Here is an 18581-nt window from a genome sequence, read left to right as displayed (position 1 = left end):
TTTTTTTTTTTACTCTTTCATTTTCTGCTCCAAATGTGGCCACTTTTAGGAAATGGTGATGCATCGGAGACATCAAATTTCAATCTGATTCTCATGGATCACCATCTAATTGACTTATTATGTTAATCTGTTTTCTTTTAATGTATTCATGTAGCTTCAAGGATGCTGTTTAAGTCTTAGAAACATTTAACCGCCATTACCTTTGACGTTGCTGGCTGCATTTTCAATAAATCACTTTTCTTAACAGCATGCAGATATCAGGTGACCTGACTTTTTAAGTCCAGATACTGTAACCAGTAAATTCATAAATGACCTGAATGCCTGGCAGTCCGGAAGTGACGGGGATGATTCTTTCTTTTGTCCGTGTGACTGAAAAAGTTATATAAATGTACATAATTTACACAATTGTTTATCAAAATAATGGTATTTGGAGTCCGCGTGGGACCATTACAGCTATCAGTGCCTCTCTAATAGAATCCTTTCAGTTCTGCAATGTAGTGGGAAGCTCAGGCATCATACGCTATGATAAAATGGTGCTCTAAAGCAGCTTTGCAGTTCTACGGTGTGAGAGGTATTAATGGCTTTGTGAATCTTTGGATGATTAGCTTTAGTTGAGGTAGATAACAAGCATTAATCATACATTTCCATCATGTGGATTTGAGGAGAAACCCGCGGAGGTCACTAATTGAAGTGGACGGGGGGTCCACAGGAAAGTGTGATCCTCTAGCCTGGATCCACAAGATGTGTTGATGAATTGTTAAATATACCTTTGGTCCATCTGAGGCGAGTGCTCAGTACATGTGTAAGCCTTGTATTGACGGGTCAGGCTGCAGAGGCCTAACCCGTCAATCCAGAGCTGATTAAGGCATTTTCAAAGCCAGACTACATTTCACACAGAAAAATAAATAGAAATCATGTTTATGTCCCATCAAAGGCAATAAGTTATGTGGATGGTGGGTAAAATATATTGTCACATAAAGGAGGAACCACAAGTGAAGGCTACTGCATGTAAATCTATGCGGATTAATGTCCCTCAACTAATGTAAGCACAGAATTAACAGCCTCCCAGCCACGGAGACAAGGCTTAAGTGCAAAACTATTTTCTAGGGTTCTCACACTGAGATGGGAGAGCATTTTTGTCGGTCTCCTCTTGCAAACTGCAGAGAGAAGGCCGGGTGCAGACAGACCATAAAAAGCAGGGAGGGTGTATTTTAAATAATCAGGCATGAACGAAAAGGGGAGGCTACGCGTCGGGCAAAGTACAAAGTACTGCCCCGAGTACCTTAATGCTTTTATAATACGGTAACAACGACATTATAAATAGTAAGTAAATTGTTGCCTTTCAGCACAAAATAGTTTTAGCCACCAAAAGAATTGTAGCCAAGAGGAAATAGACCCCGTACATGTGGCTGTTGCTATGCAACAGACAAACAGCAACATCACATCTGTTAGCGTAGCACCAAGTGTGCTATTAGCGAGGAGATGGACATTAATCTGTGAGTCGTCTGAAAACATGCCGGGTCTCCTTCGTCACCATCTCATTCATTCACATTGCTCATGACGTCCACCTGAATTGTCTTTTATGGCTGAAAGGTGCCCTAAATTGGTTCCGAAAGGTCACATTTTCCCCCGAAACCAATCATTTGCAGCGTTTCCGCTCTTTTTTCGGCGATCGCCACCAAGCCTGAAACTGAAATGACAACTAACAGTCGCTCAGAATCAAACTGTTATTTCGAGTAAGCACTGACATGGAAGGCTCAGGTCAATGTAAACAGGTGTATAGTACACCACGTGACTCACTTTCAACCAATCAGAATGCTGGATTTCATCCACCCGTACTATAAGGTTGTATAATTGGGCAGTTGCAGAGGGCTGATGTGGTAATGATATTTCTGTTATTGCTTCGCATCTTTCCTTATTGTGCAGTCAGCAGGGAGCCATCATGGCCAGTTTTACAAACTGCAGTGTAAACAGTCCATTCAAAGATCTAATGAGGGGATTTCAATTCAAAGGGGCAGTTAAGCCCATTTCAAGCAGTTAAAGGCATTGCACATTCCTGGAAGATAGTGACCTTGAATAACCTTCATAAAGTTCCATGTATGAAATAAGTTAATATGGATTAATTCCTTTCCGTCTGAAATGCCAATTAAATTAGTAAATTAACTTAATTTCTTTCCCCGGCTGACTATTAGCGTTTTTTGGATCTTCTCTTCGGACTCGACGGCTCTCTCATGCCAACAATAAACGACTATCATCCAGTTCACTGGCAAATTATTGAGGATTACGGATGTTAATTACGTCTACGGCAGCTACAGGATAAGCCCGGTGAAGGGGTTCCGTCGAGTCTCCATGGTGACCGGTGGCTGAGAACGAAGGCAGATCATACGTGAGCACATCGTACACATGTGACACGGAGCGGATCCCCATCTATTGCCGATTGGTGTGACGCACACAATAGATCTATGCTTTTCAGACCTCGCATTAAAACCGTAAGAAGTCACTACTCATGAATAACGTCCGCTCACTCTGGGCTTTATCTGCTGATGTGTTCTGGGGGATTTGCATGGGCTTTACATTTAAAGCACTGGGCTTATCTTGCCCATGTAAAGCTACAGGGCATATCGATCCGTCAATTACTACATGCACCTTGTAAAAGTTGCATTCATTTTCTGTTTAACTTTATAAATAATTTGATCTATTTGGGTAAAATCTATACTGAGTGTGTTTCTGAGTAACTTCTGCAGTGTTTTTGGAAGCTTTCTCACTGGGGTTGGGGAGGGAGTGTTGAGAGGGGGATGGGGGGATTTTCTTCTACTTCAGAAAGCTTTTGTCTTGTAACTGTACTGGGGAGAAAGAGAGACAGAGAGATGGAGGGTGAGAGAAATGAATAATGAATGGCAGGAGATTGATGGATTCCCCTCTGTGGAAAGCCGGTCCAATCGTGTGTTGTATTATGTGGAATGAGAGGTCCGCTGTGCATCGTCTCGAGCGCCACCATCAGCTCTATTCCACGATTGTTTAGCACCCCAGATACGACCAGTCACTTTGTTGAGTGTATTCTTTAAAACACAGCTGTTCATTAAGTCAGCAAGGAGTTGATTGACTTGAAACTAAAGTTAGTGGTTTTGTCTGATGCCATCGATTGTACTGGGATTTTTGATGATAGTGATGAATATCCTTTATTTATTTCCAGATATGGATTACATTACCTAGCTTGTTTGTACCTTTGTTACTCCCAATTACCTCATAGAATGGAACTATTTTTTTTGTAAGGCCATTAAGAGTATTTACATAAGGGAGAGGCAGAACCCCAGACATGTATAATTACAGAAATAATCTGTATTCACATCATTGCAAAATTAGTGTAACCAGGGTTTGAAAATTGGTTACTGTTCATATGTTAATTAAATAGGTTGTCACAAAAGAGTTCATCTTTTCCTTTCATCTTTTCCTTAATAGTCAATCTTTGTCATTTCATTCACAGAGATTTATTTAAGTGATCACCTGTCTGTTGATAGAAGATCTTTGTTTTCTCCGTCGACTGTTTTAATGAAGTAAGTTAGAAGTAAGCAGAAAAACAGATTTTTTGAAAAATGAACACCTTTAATTTGAATATTGAAGTATGAGTCATTCAACGCCTGGAGTTCGGGGAAGATGATAAACCCTTTGAACATTTGATATCCTGGTGAGTTGAGTGAAGTTCGATGCGTTTACCGTTAGCCATGTTAGCCGTGTTAGCAAGAATGCTAACGATATTTTGTATTTTGTAAAAATTAGAAATGGGTACAAAGGTACATATATGAATGTGTAAATGATATAATTGAATGCCCTGAGTTGCTAATGTTAATTACTTGTTATATTGTGTGTGATGTTTTAGCGGGTTGCAGGCCTAGTTGGATTGGTATTGAATTGTTGTCCTGCACGTGTGCATAGGCTGGTTTTTTTGGATAGCTCCATCACTGGGACCAGAAGTACTGTCCGGTCTGCCACCACATCTTCATCCTCTTCATCCATCCACCATCAAGACAACCTTCACATCGGACGTCACAGTGCGCCTGGAGTCCATTTGACTTGACATTGGTTGTGCACAGAAGGGTGGTAGGTACATTTTTTTTTTTTTTGGACGATACTCCTTTTATATGTGTTTCCCGATTGAACTCATTCCTGAGATCTCAGAGGTCTTTTTTTTATATTACCTGCTTGGACATTCTTTTGATGTGTGCAATCGTGCATTTGCTGCAGAAGTGATTGGCTAATTGTGTTATAAATAAACCCGTTGTGTTAAGCTTAATTTGGGGTGGGCATTTCCTGTTTCCAATTGAATACTCACCAGTCTCCTTATCGAACCTGGATTGAATTTGAATATTCCCGCATATCCTGTATATTCTGCACTGTGTCTAAGCGACAGTTGCAGAGGGGGGGTTACAAAAGTGTCCTGATCCATTGCATCGGTCGATTAATAGCAGTAGATAGCAGAGATAAATATAGCTGAGTGCCTATCAAGACATATGGGCTGACATAAACATAAGCACAGGGATTTCCTTTTATACACACACATGGGCGGGACTAATATAATCATCAGTGCTGATGGGTGAACCAGCGCTTCACAAATACAGTTATGCTTCAGTTCAGCAAAAAATATTTTACAGGCCGGCACAAGAATACCAATAAATGACACTCATCCATTGTATGATCCAACGGTTAACTACATGGTTTGCGAACTGACAGAGTGATACCCCCCCCCTGGTCTTCGATGGTGGGTAGGTCACGTAGAAGACTTTGTTTTGCTCGGTAGCACCAAAAGCTCCATGTAAACTGGAGCACATTCTGGTCCCTTGGCCCGGGAGCCGGGCGGAGCGTGGCGTGACATTGGGAGGGAGAGGGTGTGAACGAACAAAGTGGCGCCACACACCTCCGGAGAGGCGTCGCGTAGGAAACTGTGTCACTTCGTACAAAGTGCGGCGCGGAAGAAGCCATCTCCGGGTAAACGTGTTGAGCCCCGGGTTCGGAGGGAGGTGAAAGAACAAGTGCGAGTGTGTGAAAAAACTGGTCAGGAGATTGTTATTGGCGTTTTACACTTTTATAACCGCGCTGAATAATAAATGAATGGAAACCTCCAAAAAAAGAGCAGAGCTGGTTTTTTTTATTTCCAGCATGTTGTTCGGTGGCTGCCGATGAGAAGGAAATAGTGAGCGTGTTTGTCCTTTTCTGTTGAAAACAGCAGAAGGCTTGTCAGCAAAAAAAACCAGCCTATCCTGTATTTCTCTATCAGACACTGTCTGTTTCTCTTTTTTTTCCCATTGCACAAGATTGAGCTCCCGCATTTGACAAAGACAGCAAAAGAGCCTCTGTCAATTTCGCTGAGGTCAGCAATCGCAGTGGTTTCTTCCCATTTAAACTTAAGCACTGGTATGAAATTTAACCACCCCCTGCCAGATTAATTACCCCCCCGGCGAGCGCACCTTTTATGGCCAAGGTCTTAACACGGTGGAGAGGAGCCACCTGAGATACTTTTTATTTCCCTGCCGAGGCCCTATTGGTAAAGAGAGACTGTCGATCATATTCTCCACCACTTATCCAATCATGGGCCAATCCGAGGAAAGATCGGAGAAGCCTTGTGGAAATTGGAGATGGTTATCAGTCACCTCGGTCCAACGGGGTGGGGGGGGGGGGGGGGCAGCGAGTGAGATAGCCCGTCTGCATGTCGGCGAGAGCTTTACGAGAGCACACCAAAGTGGTGGCCCTTTTATGTGTTTAGGTAGCCATCTGCACTGGGAAGTGGAGCGCAAGGTTTATGGACACCCGAGCCCCCCCTCCCCCTGAGCCCCCCTCCCCTCTCGCACTTTTTTCTTTTTCTTTTTTTATTCCGTCAGTGCGCTATAATGTTGGTCGTCCACAAGGTCATGTTGTCAAGTTACAATGGCCTTTAATGGTTGCTGTTTACATTTATCTTATTGGCTGTCAGCGTCAAGTGTAAAATATACTGTATTTGCTTCCAAATGTTTGTAATGTCCGCCAGACATAAGGCTGGGGAGAGCTTATGCGTTTGGTCCTTTTTGTGTATGTGTGTGTGTGCACCCCTAAATGGACCTACCTTTGGCTTTTACTACAGTTGCATGAATTTGAATGAAATCAAGCTTTGCAAACCTGAATTTTTTTTTTTCTATTGTAAAACAATACAGCGGTGGTTGCTGCCGACACACCCGGCGAGGATCTGCCACCTGCTGAGGGTAGCTTCCTAGTTTATCTTATGCATTTATGTTGAAAAAATGAGAACAAATGTATACCATCTTATTGTTCTCTTATTCTCAAATAATACCAAGTGTGTATCTGGCTCAGAAATCCCCTTTCGGTTGAGCTAATTCCAATATCTATTTGTTAAACCAGCATGACAGTGATAACCGTGTTTGGGTGTTCCACTGTAATATACGTGAGCTGCGTGAGATGCTATGCTCTCAAATTTTAATAACAGCATCAAATCCAGAGGCGGCGAGAGAGTGAGATGCGGTCCCCTTGTGAAGAGTCAAATGACTTTTTCTATTCGATATTCAAGCAGATGCCAGATATTCTTCAGACGAAAGCTGAGAGGTTAAAAACGATGATAATAATCATACCCCTTTACTGATAATTGTCCAATATTATCGGGTTACGTGCCCCCAGTAGATAGATATTGATTCTGCAGCCTGGAGGGATAACAGTGGTCCAACCCAGCAGCAGTGAAATAAGTCATTATCAGCCTGTAGCTGCATAGTGGTGGTCATTTGAAGTATTTTAAAAGTTTATACCTGGAAAATTTAATTAAATTCCACCATTAACATATGGCCCATGGCTTTGGAAAATGGGATCCAAGGCACAAATGGCGAAGCCATGATTTAGGCTTTCAAAGGGGAGCTCTGTCACCAGGCATCAGGTAAGGTCAGGCACTTCTCCATCTCCATCTGTGTCTCCCGCTGAGTTATGATCGCTCAATTATATTATAACACAAAAGATTTACCCAGGTTGGGGATAATTGAGTTGAATTTACTAAAGGGAGAATAAAGAATTCACATTATAGTTTAATCCTCTCTTACACAGTGGGGGGGGGGGGGGGGGGGGTCATTCAAATGTGGGCAGAAAGGAAGACCATCAACGCTATTTAGCCTTGTTGCTTAACTCTGCAGATTAGGATATTAAATTAATCCTGTGGTAACCGAGAGCAGTGCAGAGTTCCATTTTTATCTAAAAGATTTCCATGCTTTGAGAGTTATGACTATATGGGGGTGATTAAACGGAGCATGTGAAGATCTTTAAATTTAATCGTTTGCCATCACGTTTGATTTGAGGCAATGTTTCATAAGGAACTGTATGCTGTACTTGGTTTTGCTCTTCTTCCTTAGTGGGCCTATGTTCTCTTGAGGTACTGTATACTATGAATATGCTGTATGATGACACATGACTTTGTTTATCAGGAGCTGGAGGGACGTCACGTGATAATACGAACTCTATGAGGTACAGTCAAAATTTAATCGACATGTCGGCAAAAGATAAAGCTTTTCATTTCACAATTTAAAGCAGTATCGTGTTTGTTATTCAGAGGTGACCTTGACTTTTCTGAAGAAATCCAAAACCTCCCTTAAAAAGACTGCATGAGTCACAGCATCTGTTAACAAAGCCTGTGCAAAAGAAATCTATTTTGTTTGTAAAAACAGCTTTTACTCATCCTGTGCTTTATTACAAGCCGGATATTATTTTTTACAAAGCACGAGCAAAATAAGACACCTTTGCTTGTGTAGCATCTGGGCCGCCTTTTATTATTTTTCAAGCTTTCGTTTGTCTCCCACTGAAAAGAATTTCATCTGACGCCCCATCTCCCTCAGAGAAATAAAGCCAAATAAAGCAGAATATTGTTAATGTATTCTGATTTTTAAAAAGAGCACAAGTAGAGGTTCAGGTTCAATCCATGGTTATTCAGGCTCCTAATTCGGAGTGGTTGTTTAATATTTGTTTAATTCATGTAGGAGGATTCATTCAGAGAATGCTCCCCCGTTGAAGGGTAAAAGGGTGTCTTTGTAAATCCAGTGATGATGAAAGATTAGTTTGTTGCATCAGAGGTCAACACCGTACTGTATGAAATATTAGGTGTCATATCAAGGCTAATATAGAGATTTTTAGTTTAATTTGGGGGGAAAAGAAATGTACCTATTCTTTCACAAAAGGACCAGGCTGCTTACTCAACAAATATTCCGTTTCATCTCCATGTTAACGAGTTACACGGCTGTTGCGTAACCCACTTCCCTGTTTGGTTAAGTGTGAACTAAACAGATTGGAAACATGGGGAACAACTTAATGAATTAAATTGTGTTTACTGCGGATGCACTCGGCGGAATATTCATGAGCTGCTAATGACTATCAGCGAAGAAGGTGTTAAATTTAATCCGCAGGAATAAATATTTATGTACTCCCACGTACAACACAAGCTTTCGAAGTTGCCATCAAGACTATTTGCCCAATTTTTCATTTGTCTCTCGAATTCGTACCACAGTTTCCCGCCTGACGACAAATAATCATCTATAATGAGATGTGTCATGTATTTAATTGGTAACAATTAACAAACAAATAGAGACATCTAGTAAGTTCTGCGTGGAAAACATTGTTCATGTGTTTAATACATATGACATCATGTTCATTTTGTTGACATTTCGGATCAGTTCACGTCCTCTTTACTTGTCTGCAGGGTGTTTTGTTTTTTCTCGATCCGATACTGAGGCCTATGAATTGTATGAGGTTTAAATACATTTACCTTGTCAAAGTCATTAGGAAAATAGTAGCGCTGCTAACTTGCCTCATGCTGTCGTGAAAAATCAAAGCTTCCAACAATATTAATGCATTTCATACTTTGCTTGAATCTTATGTTTGCCGGAACCTCTCTCTCTCTTTGCTTCAGGGACGTACAGATGTACTCCAGTACACTCTGGCACACCTGTTGGGTGTTCATGAAGGTTGAACCGAGTGCACTCCTGCTGACCACACATGGGACGGATGGAATAACTTATAGACGTATTGAATCCGGTGCTCAAACTGGTGCTTGATGCGTTGTGCCAATATTGCAGTAAACGAGGAGTTTGGAGACAGCCTCTAGTGCCTCTAGGATTTCTGTCTCCTACTGGTTATAAAAAGGCCAGACGTGTTTCTGCCTCTGTGTGGCTTCTCATATCACGGAGGTTGAACTCAGAAAACATGCTCGGTGGGGAGTAGAAAGTCACAACGTGTCAGTACCTTCACAAGCGACCGCTACGTCTCTGAGCGGTCCCCGTCCCCCATTTAGCCCGTAACCCATTGCAACCAATTCCAAAGGGGTCTGGGCCCACGGGATGTCAGAGTTGATCCTCGGACCTGAACAATGCGCTGTTAGCGAGCCTCTACATGTTCCAGCCCTTTGATCCTCACCGTGGGAACCGTCCCCATCATCTCTGGGAGAGTGACCAGCACAGCAGGCTTTCAGAGAAAATGACCCAGTAGGACCGCTGACCGGCCTCCTGTTGACGACGCTCGGGGTCTGTTGACACTGGAGGGTTTTTTTTTTTTCCTCTCATTGAAATATTTATATCCACAACTTATCACCCCTTGATCAATTATACACCTGCCATGTACTATGGCAATGAATTATTAACACGTCCGTGATAAGCATCTCCCCCATTGATTTTCGTCACTCCTTTGAGATGGATATGCTGGAAGTGGTTCTCTCTCTCTCTCTCTCTCTCTCTCTCTCTCTCTCTCTCTCTCTCTCTCTCTCTCTCTCTCTCTCTCTCTCTCTCTCTCTCTCTCTCTCTCTCTCTCTCTGAGTGGAAGGAGTGCGGAGTGAACGGAGCGTGGCGTGAGGTGAATTGTTTGACTGTGATTTCTAGCTGTAATTTCGTTTAATTTCGGATCTTTTAGTGTAAATGTGTGATTGTGTGTGTGGGTGATTTTGGTTTCTGTCGGTCTTAGTTTGTGCGTGTTTGTAGCCGATCGGCGTGCAGCACGCACAGATGGACCTCACGAGGCTAACACGGAAGCACGGCGTGAAGCTCGCGCCGTGCTTCGCGTGTTCCGTGGAGGACTGTGGCTTGGCCGTGGGGGGGTTGGTGGGTCACGGTAGCGTGAAGTCCGCTGCACGAATGAACCACGCGGTGGTCATTTTCGTAGACAGCGTGGAGAAGGCGCGCAAGGTGGTGGCGAGCGGCGTGGTGGTGCGCGGCACCCTCGTTCCCGTGCTGCCTCTCGCCGAGCCGGCGGTCAGAGTCACGGTGTCGAACGTTCCGCCGTTCGTACCGGACGATGCGCTGCTCGGCGAGTTGGTGAAGCACGGGACGGTGGTGTCCCAAATGAGGAAGGTGTCCTCAGGGTGTAGGTCTCCTCTGCTGAGACATGTGGTGTCTCACAGGAGACAGCTCCACATGGTCCTCACCAAGACCCAGGCTCTCAACCTGGTGATCAAGGTGAGGATCGAGGGGTTCGAATACGTGATGTTCGCTACATCGGACGATGGGAGGTGTTTCCGGTGTGGTGGAGAGGGACACCTGGCGAGGGGTTGTCCAGTAAAGTCCTCCTCTCAGGACCAGAACCGGGAGGGTGTTGGGGGGGCCGGGGAGGAAGAGGGGGCTGGGGAAGCCCAGGAGGTTGTTGGAGAGTTGGGTGAGGGGGTGAGTGAGGCCCGGCCGGTCGGTCAGGTGGGTGAAGGGGTGGGTGAGGGAGTGAGTGTGGCCCAGCCGGTCGGTCAGGTGGGTGAGGGGGTGGGTGAGGGAGTGAGTGTGGCCCAGCCGGTCGGTCAGGTGGGTGAGGGGGTGGGTGAGGGAGTGAGTGTGGCCCAGCCGGTCGGTCAGGTGGGTGAGGGAGTGAGTGTGGCCCAGCTGGTCGGTCAGTTGGGTGAGGGAGTGAGTGTGGCCCAGCTGGTCGGTCAGGTGGGTGAGGGGGTGAGTGTGGCCCAGCCGGTCGGTCAGGTGGGTGTGGGGATGAGTGTGGCCCGGCCGGTCGGTCAGGTGGGTGAGGGGGTGAGTGTAGGAGTGAATGGAGAAGTGAATGTAGCCCAGTGGGCGAGTCTCGTGTGTGACAGAGTGAAAGAGGGGACGAGTGGGATGAGTCGTGAGAGCGACTGTAAAGGAGCTCGGGGGTCGCTCGATGGTGGGATGGGCGTCTCCGACAGTGAGGAGGAGATGGAGGAGGGGAGGGTGGGCTTTAAGGTCCCCCACCTGAAGAGAAAGACGAGGGCCAGTAGAGGAGGCTCTCAGGCAAAGAGGGGAGGGGCGTCGAGCAGAGGGGGAGGCGGGGGGTGGGGAGTCCGATTCCTCTTCGGGGTGGGGCTCTGCCATCAGTGTCTCCTCAGGTGGGACGGTCTCCAGGAGGTACGGGGCTGGGCAGGTGAAGGAGTTCCTGCTGGCCACCAAGAACGAGAGGGGAGTGAGGCTGGAGGACTACTTCTCCGACGTGGAGAAGTTCGCTCGCTCTGCCCGACACGGCAGCATGAAGAAAGGAGCTGGAGACTTCACTCAGCAGGAGGTCTACAGGCTGAGGAAGTTCCTCCTCAAGCTCAACAGAGAAGGGGGGAGCACAACCGGGACCGAGTGAGGCGTCAGTCCGGCTGAGGAGGTTCCTGAGCGGGGCGGCCCATTAGAATAGAGACTGATTTTTGATTGATTATATTAAATAAATTATAAATTATATACCTGTTAGATTGTTGATTGATATTGCTTTACGGAAAAATAAAGGTTTTTTAAAAATCAAAAAAAAATCTCTCTCTCTCTCTCTCTCTCTCTCTCTCTCTCTCTCTCTCTCTCTCTCTCTCTCTCTCTCTCTCTCTCTCTCTCTCTCTCTCTCTCTCTTGCCACCAAGAACAGCTGACCACAGGCGATTCAGACTAACGCAGCAGTTCCTTGCTATAGCATTTGGTGCACGCTGATGATCATTGCTGATGGGTTTTTTACGGCACACAGTGGTTTTACTTCTTCATGATGCAACTAATGATGTATTGATTGGTGAATGACTTGATCAAAAGATTTACCTGAGCCCATTCAAGTCCGAACATTTACGACATAAAACCATACATGGCAAATAAAAATGTTTCTAAAGAAAACTAGCAAATTCTTACTTTTAATGAAACTGTATCCAGCCAATTGTTGGGTATTCTTGTGGAGATGATGATTTAAATAATGAATTGATCACTAAACATCAGGTAAATTAATGATTAGAATCTTTTTCTATTTCAGGACAAAAAGCAAAGCTCAACAGCACATATTCTGGTCTCCGTCACCGAAGACGTCATTCATAATCCATCTGTAATTAAAGGGAAGAACGTCCATTATTTACATTAGCATAATTATTTCCTATTGGTCAGGATCCACTCATCTTCCTCTGTGAGCTGTCCATTGCAGACGTAACCATGGAAATAGCCCAAACCTCTCAAAGTTTACCCTCTAAAGTTTTCCAGCCTTGCCTCTGATAAAACCGATTCCCCTCCTTTTTCCAGAAACTATTAAGACACGACTGAGTAACTTCTCACAAGTACGTCTGTCAGCGCTCAGGTTAGCATGACATTTTCATCAAATCTGTTGATGAGGTTTCTTCCGCCACATTTTCTGGTCCCCGTAGGGCACCATGAGTCGGAATTGAGAGACGCTGAACATTGTATTACTTCTTCTGAAGCAAGAGATGCAATAACGCCCACGCATAATATACGGCGTTCAAAGCCGCTCATTCAAACCTGAAATGCTTTCCTTAGTGGTTGCAGGTAACACAAAGCAGCAGGCTTCACTCACAACCTCCCTTTGTATCCAACACGGCTTTTTCTTTCGTGAGGCATCTCAAATGAATTATTGTGCTCCTCTTATTTCCTTCCGCAAGAACACCCCTGTCGGCCGTCCGTAATGGTTCCATCCACAGTGCCAAGGCTAACATATGCCTGGTGCCACGAAGAGTTGACGAGAGAAATTGAAATGTTTCTCTCTTCATAGTCACGGCTCCTAGTTTCGGCAGACTTACCCCGCCAGGGGTAAGATTGATTGCCGTGGAGATCAATTTTGAAAGTCAGTTCTCACCGTGGGTAAGGCACTCAAGACGAGTTTTTCAAAATGATGTAGATGCTTTCAGATTTGGCAAGCGAAAGGTTGGACGGAGACCAGACTCATTTCTGCGCATGTTCCTCCTTCAAGTGTGAAACAATCTCTGAGGAAGAGCTCTTTTTGAGCTGCTTCCAGCGTGTTGTGACTCTGTTTAGTGGATACCGTTTCACAGACAAACCCCGTCAGAGTACAAAGGTTCCTGAATCAAAAGTGTCCGAACACACAGTACACAACAGTTTTACATCTGCCTTCTGCACCTCTAGTCTACCATCATTGAAAAAAAAAAAAAAAAAACCTGAACTTCTACAACTGTGGAACATGTCACGACTGCTCCACAAGGCCTGTTAAACAGATCAAAGACCAGGAGATTAATAGCTATGCCCACATGGAAAACATGGCAATTTATAAGGAGCTCCACAGCAAATGTAATAGACGGCAATGGAATCAAGGAGGTGAGTGTTGATCAATAACCTTGACTAGCAGCCTCCGGGATGCTGCATCATACAATAGAACATAACTTATTTGGTCTATCAGCAGAGAAACATCCCTGAATGAAACAGCGGGGGAGTGTGTGTGTGTGTGTGTGTGAGTGGTGTTTGCTTTGTGTGTGTTCCAGAGGGGGGGGTTGGGAGCATGTATGTGTGCATAATAAATGTTTTCAGTCAAAGTCTTTCAGTATGCCACGATGAAATGGAGTTTCCAGAGAGGAAATGAGCAATTAAGGGGTCTATGTATTAATTTATCAATGATAAGCACCCTCGTTGGTATTTATATTCACTGTGAGATCAGGAACATTGGCCTTTGACCTGCTAAAAATGATCATTAAACTGGTTAATGACGAGTTGTTTTAAATTTGCATTCAAGAGGTGTAGGTGATTCTAATTGGTAGCAAAATAGACTTTGAAAAAGGATATAATTAAAGATTTTCATCCCAAAACCCTATGCTGTCGGCAAATTGAATTTTCAGAGCAAAATCTAAACTCATTGAGTATTTCAAGAACAAATTCATCCAGAGTTTTTTAAAGTAACCTCATTATAATTAATAACCCGTGAAAACCGGACTTAGTGAGTTTCGCTTACAAGAAAAACAAAATCAGTCTCCCTTCTGGGTTATTTTTCCAAATGAGAAACAAATAATGACAATACCTTCACCTTATAAACACAACCGAATTTAGATTTTCATTCATGCTGCTGCAAATGTCACATCCTTAAAGATCTTATGTTTATTTTTACAGGTCCCCTGTGGATTTACCTTCTATGCTTCGTTGATGCGCAACAAAAAGGAAAATCTTTTCATTATTTTTGAAAACTTCTCTTCTTTTCTATTGAAAAAAAAATGACAGCAAATTAGTGGCACTGGCGTTTTGTATTTTTTATCTGGTACGACAAAAATGCGTATCACGAAGAGAGCTGGGTACCGCACTTTAAGATGGCGGGTCAGAGGCGTCCGCTCGGCGTGGGATGACCCCCCCCCCCCTGCGGGAATGACTGCAACTGTTCACAAAAACACAAAGTTCTCAAGAGACGGAGCGTAGCTTTTCAAATGTTTCTCTCAGTTCAGCAGATTGAATTCATTTGACTTAAACGCGTTTTCTCTGCAGAATAAATCAATGGTTTCACGCCGCGATCCTGATGCCCCGAGAGACAATGATGGAGACTCGCTCGCTGTAAACGCCTTTTGCCAAGATATTTTCCAACCTGCGCTCACTGCTCCACAATGCCATTGCTCTCATCGGTATTCCTTCAAAAACCAGCTTTAAGATACAACAACACAGCTCTCGGCGTCACGGGGCGGTTTCGGCAAGTTCTTTCAAGCCAAATAAAAGCTGTCGATGTCATTAAATTGAGGCTTCTTGCTATCGGTACAATATCAGTGGAGTCCATCTATGAGGGGGTGTCTCGGACTAAGAATTCACTTGGTCAAATTGGATTGGTGGTCATGACCTTTTTCTTTCTTGCTCATCGATCACACGTTCTTTAGAAAAATAGTGGAAACACCAACGTCATTGACTGATGCGCTCGGATGGCGCTCTGATTAATAAAGCCTGTTCTGTGAATTTGAAGCAGCCACCTTTTTGGTTTGAAAAACCGCTCCAGCTCCCCCCCCCCCCCCCCCGAGTCTGTCGAAAAGCTTCCATCTTCTCAGGCCCGGCGTGTGTTTCATTGTGCGCACTAGTTTCAGCTTTGAGTTTCCTTTGTTGTGAGTATTTCCACCTGATGTTAGGTTGAACCCGTCAAACGCCGAGATCTATCTTTGGTCTCTTTTTAATTTACACCTTCAGGAACCCTCCACTACTGGGAGCACCATTAACTCTATCTGAATATTTCTTTCTTTTTTTTAGAGATTCTCCCTGGATTAGATTTTTTCATTATTTCATTGCCGTAGGAAACATTTTGATGGGATTGCGATGGCAATATTAAAGTTCACCGTTTGTATCCGTGACCGCTAGTGGATCACAAAACCCGTCAAAGGCATTTCTTTGTCTATATCTCATGGTTTTAGTTAGAAACCACTACTTTTGCAGATGTTGCTTCTAATCTTATTGATTACTGAATATCGTCAGTGTATGTGATTGACAAAAGATTCACCTTGTTGTCAACAGCTGATCAGAATGTGTTTTTCTGGAACTGCCGCCTAATTACATAGACTTTTTTTAATCCTTTGCATTGAAGACTTTAAAGGCTATGGATCAAAACAAAATAGTTTCTGTGCCAGACGTTCATTTTCTAAGAGGCGCTTTATTGTTGAAAGAGAACCCTGAAAACCAGTTTCTGAGCTTAATACTGTCCTGCCAAATGAATTTAAAAACACTTTGTCTCCACTTGATGTGTTATGGGAAATTAATCAGTGCGAAAATACCCTCTTGAGAAAAGAAATTAACACAATGTTGTTTATTTTAACAGTTTGAAATAACCAGTGTGTGCGCTTTTGCAGTCTGTTTTGCAATGAAAAAAAAAGAAAAATATAACTTTTTTATTGTTTACTTGCTTTAAAAAAAAACTTACTTTAATCCTTTTCTTACCATGTCTCTTGCACGTTACCCTACGCTGCTGTAAACCCTGCTAATGTAGACAGAGAAGGATGGAAAAAGCAACAGAACCCCAGCCGTGGAAGTGGTTTTATGTGGAGTATTGGAGAGGAGGGACACCTCAGGAACAGGAACCCACACAATGTGGTTTATTCTTTTGACCCGCCAGGCTCTGCGGTGGATAGTGTTGGTCCGAGTAGTGTAAAAGTGACCACTGTGCAGTGCTAAACTAATCAATGTACATTAAGTATTGGATTTAAAGGTCCAATAACAGAACAACTGCTGGTTAGTCAATAGACCAGAAGCACATTTAAAATGCAAAAATGTGCTGTAGTGAGAGGCCCTGTTCTACTTGTTCTGCCTTGAAAATCTAATCATGGCGAAATAATAATGGTTTGCCTCAAGGTTCCTTGAGTGTCTTTTTATATTTTTGCCATTTTTTACTGAGGCAAAGATGCAGATTAAAAGAGAACATCTCCCCAGAGTGCAGTATGAAATACCCACGTTGAAAAATGTGTTGGGTTTTAACCGTCTTTGGGAATGTATGATGTGTCAAAATCGGAGAATTAGCAATTTTCTGCTATTAATGATCCGGTTTGATTTGTGCGTTACATTTCCGCTGATCCGTATAAGAGTGGATTTTAGAAATTGAACCTCTGAACACAGAATCTCGTTCCCTGCGGGTTTTTTTTTTTTTTTTTCCTCCGAGTAAATGATCCACAAACTCCCAGTGCAAGCAGAGAAAAAGGAAGGGAAGGAGAGGAAAAAGAAACAGGGAGAGTGTTTTGGGGGGGAGTGGGAGTGGGAGGGGGGGGGGTGTGAGGGGACAGAGTGTGACATAGGAGTGCATTTCAGCTCCACTGCCTCCCACCGTGTGCGTGTGACCGTGGAGGATCCGAAAACCTCAGCTACGCCCCACGGCAACGGCGAGGAGAGAGGAGTGTTCTTGGAGAGACTAAATTTAGACCCAATGTGCTGTACCATCAATCCTGATTAAGCCGAGGAGCCACGCTCGGCGAGGGAAGAATATGGCTGGCATGCGGAGTCCAGGTTACATAAGCCCAACTTTGTGTTTGGCCCACCGCGGCTTGGAAATGAAAGAACTTCAATATTTCAGAGAGCCCTCTAATATGCCCCCTTTAGGTCTCCTGTAGGGCTTTATCGGGGCTTTATCTGCACTGGGAATATCTCCAAGCTGTCTCAATGGTAAGGAGGGATTACAAATAGGGGATTCATAGATTTATATCCCTCAAGTTTAAAGGCAATTTCATACTAGAAGACTAGTCTTTAAAGTAAGAAATGAGTCAGCCCTACAGTCCCCGGTACAGGAACAAGGTGTGCGGTGGCGAGGACTGTCGAGTCCTGGTTTGACGTCGCTTATCCTGCTTGCGTCCCTTTTTTTAAGGTGAAAGTTTGATCCATTGACCCGGCAGGCGGTGGACTGCTTTGTTGATTAAAAGCACCCCAGGCCGCTTGAGCCGGGGGGAGGGGATGGGGGGGTTACGCGCGTGCTCGCCAACCAGCTGATCTCGTTTGGCCTCTCTCCAATCCGGCGGATCAGGAGGGGAGGCCAAACAGAGTTCACAACGCAGCAGTTAAGATCCCGCCTTCTAATGGACACCAGTTGCTTGAAACGATGTGTTGCAAGTGTGCTCAGGAATAAAATGGTGATCAATGGCTAATTTCTCCTCCTTTCGACAGAGGTTCTGCCCTCGGGGGGTTATGAAGCTTACAAGGGGCATGTTTCGAGCTGTGGTTTTGTGTCTACACTCATTTTATGCTTTGACTTGTGTATTTACTCACATGATTTACATGACAGGATTTATAACTATTCCATTTTGTCCCAGATTTGTTACACACACACACACACACACACACACAATCATATTCATGCAAATGACTGGATGTTTCACTAAGAGCTCTATTACCTCTTCACACGGAGGCTTGTGTCACAGGATGACATTTTCATTTTCATCACCTCATACATTATGAATGAATCATACAAATAACAACTGTGTGGCGCATTTATACATGATAGATTTCATTTCATCTTGAATCAAACTGACCTAGAAAGCTTATGATAACAATTTTAGCTTTTGATATGGTGTTTACATTAAAGCCCCCTTCTTTGTACAGTCTTTCACCCATTTGTGTCCTGTTATACTCTGCAACATGATACGCAGAGGTATCAGACATAACATCAACTCCGTAACAATGTCACTTCATTTTTTGACTCTATTAAACTGAAACGTTTAGCCTGGTCCTTGAGGTTGCGCCTTTAAAGAAAACCACATCAAATTAATCTATGAGGATAGATACATGGAGGGATTTTTTCCATAGTTGAATTAAATTCATATTATTTTGTAAAGCCCAAAATAGCAAATTACAAATTTGCCTCAGAGGGCTTTACAGCCTGTACACATGCAAATCCATGGTCGCTCACCCGAAAGATACCGAACATTTTGTATGTGATGAATGA

General features: G+C 43.8%; 1 long non-coding RNA gene across 1 annotated transcript in view; it reads left to right on the top strand.

Moving 5' to 3' along the window:
• Positions 1–3944: 3944 nt before the first annotated feature.
• LOC134105096 (uncharacterized) overlaps positions 3945–18581 on the top strand; it is a 61851-nt gene continuing 47214 nt past the window's right edge. The window contains exon 1 of the long non-coding RNA XR_009942433.1: positions 3945–4098. This is a non-coding gene — a long non-coding RNA (uncharacterized LOC134105096). The remainder of the gene's footprint in view (positions 4099–18581) is intronic.

The sequence above is a fragment of the Pungitius pungitius genome, chromosome 15, assembly GCF_949316345.1.
Source record: "Pungitius pungitius chromosome 15, fPunPun2.1, whole genome shotgun sequence".
NCBI lineage: Eukaryota > Metazoa > Chordata > Actinopteri > Perciformes > Gasterosteidae > Pungitius > Pungitius pungitius.
This window is presented reverse-complemented; position numbering and strand designations above follow the sequence as displayed.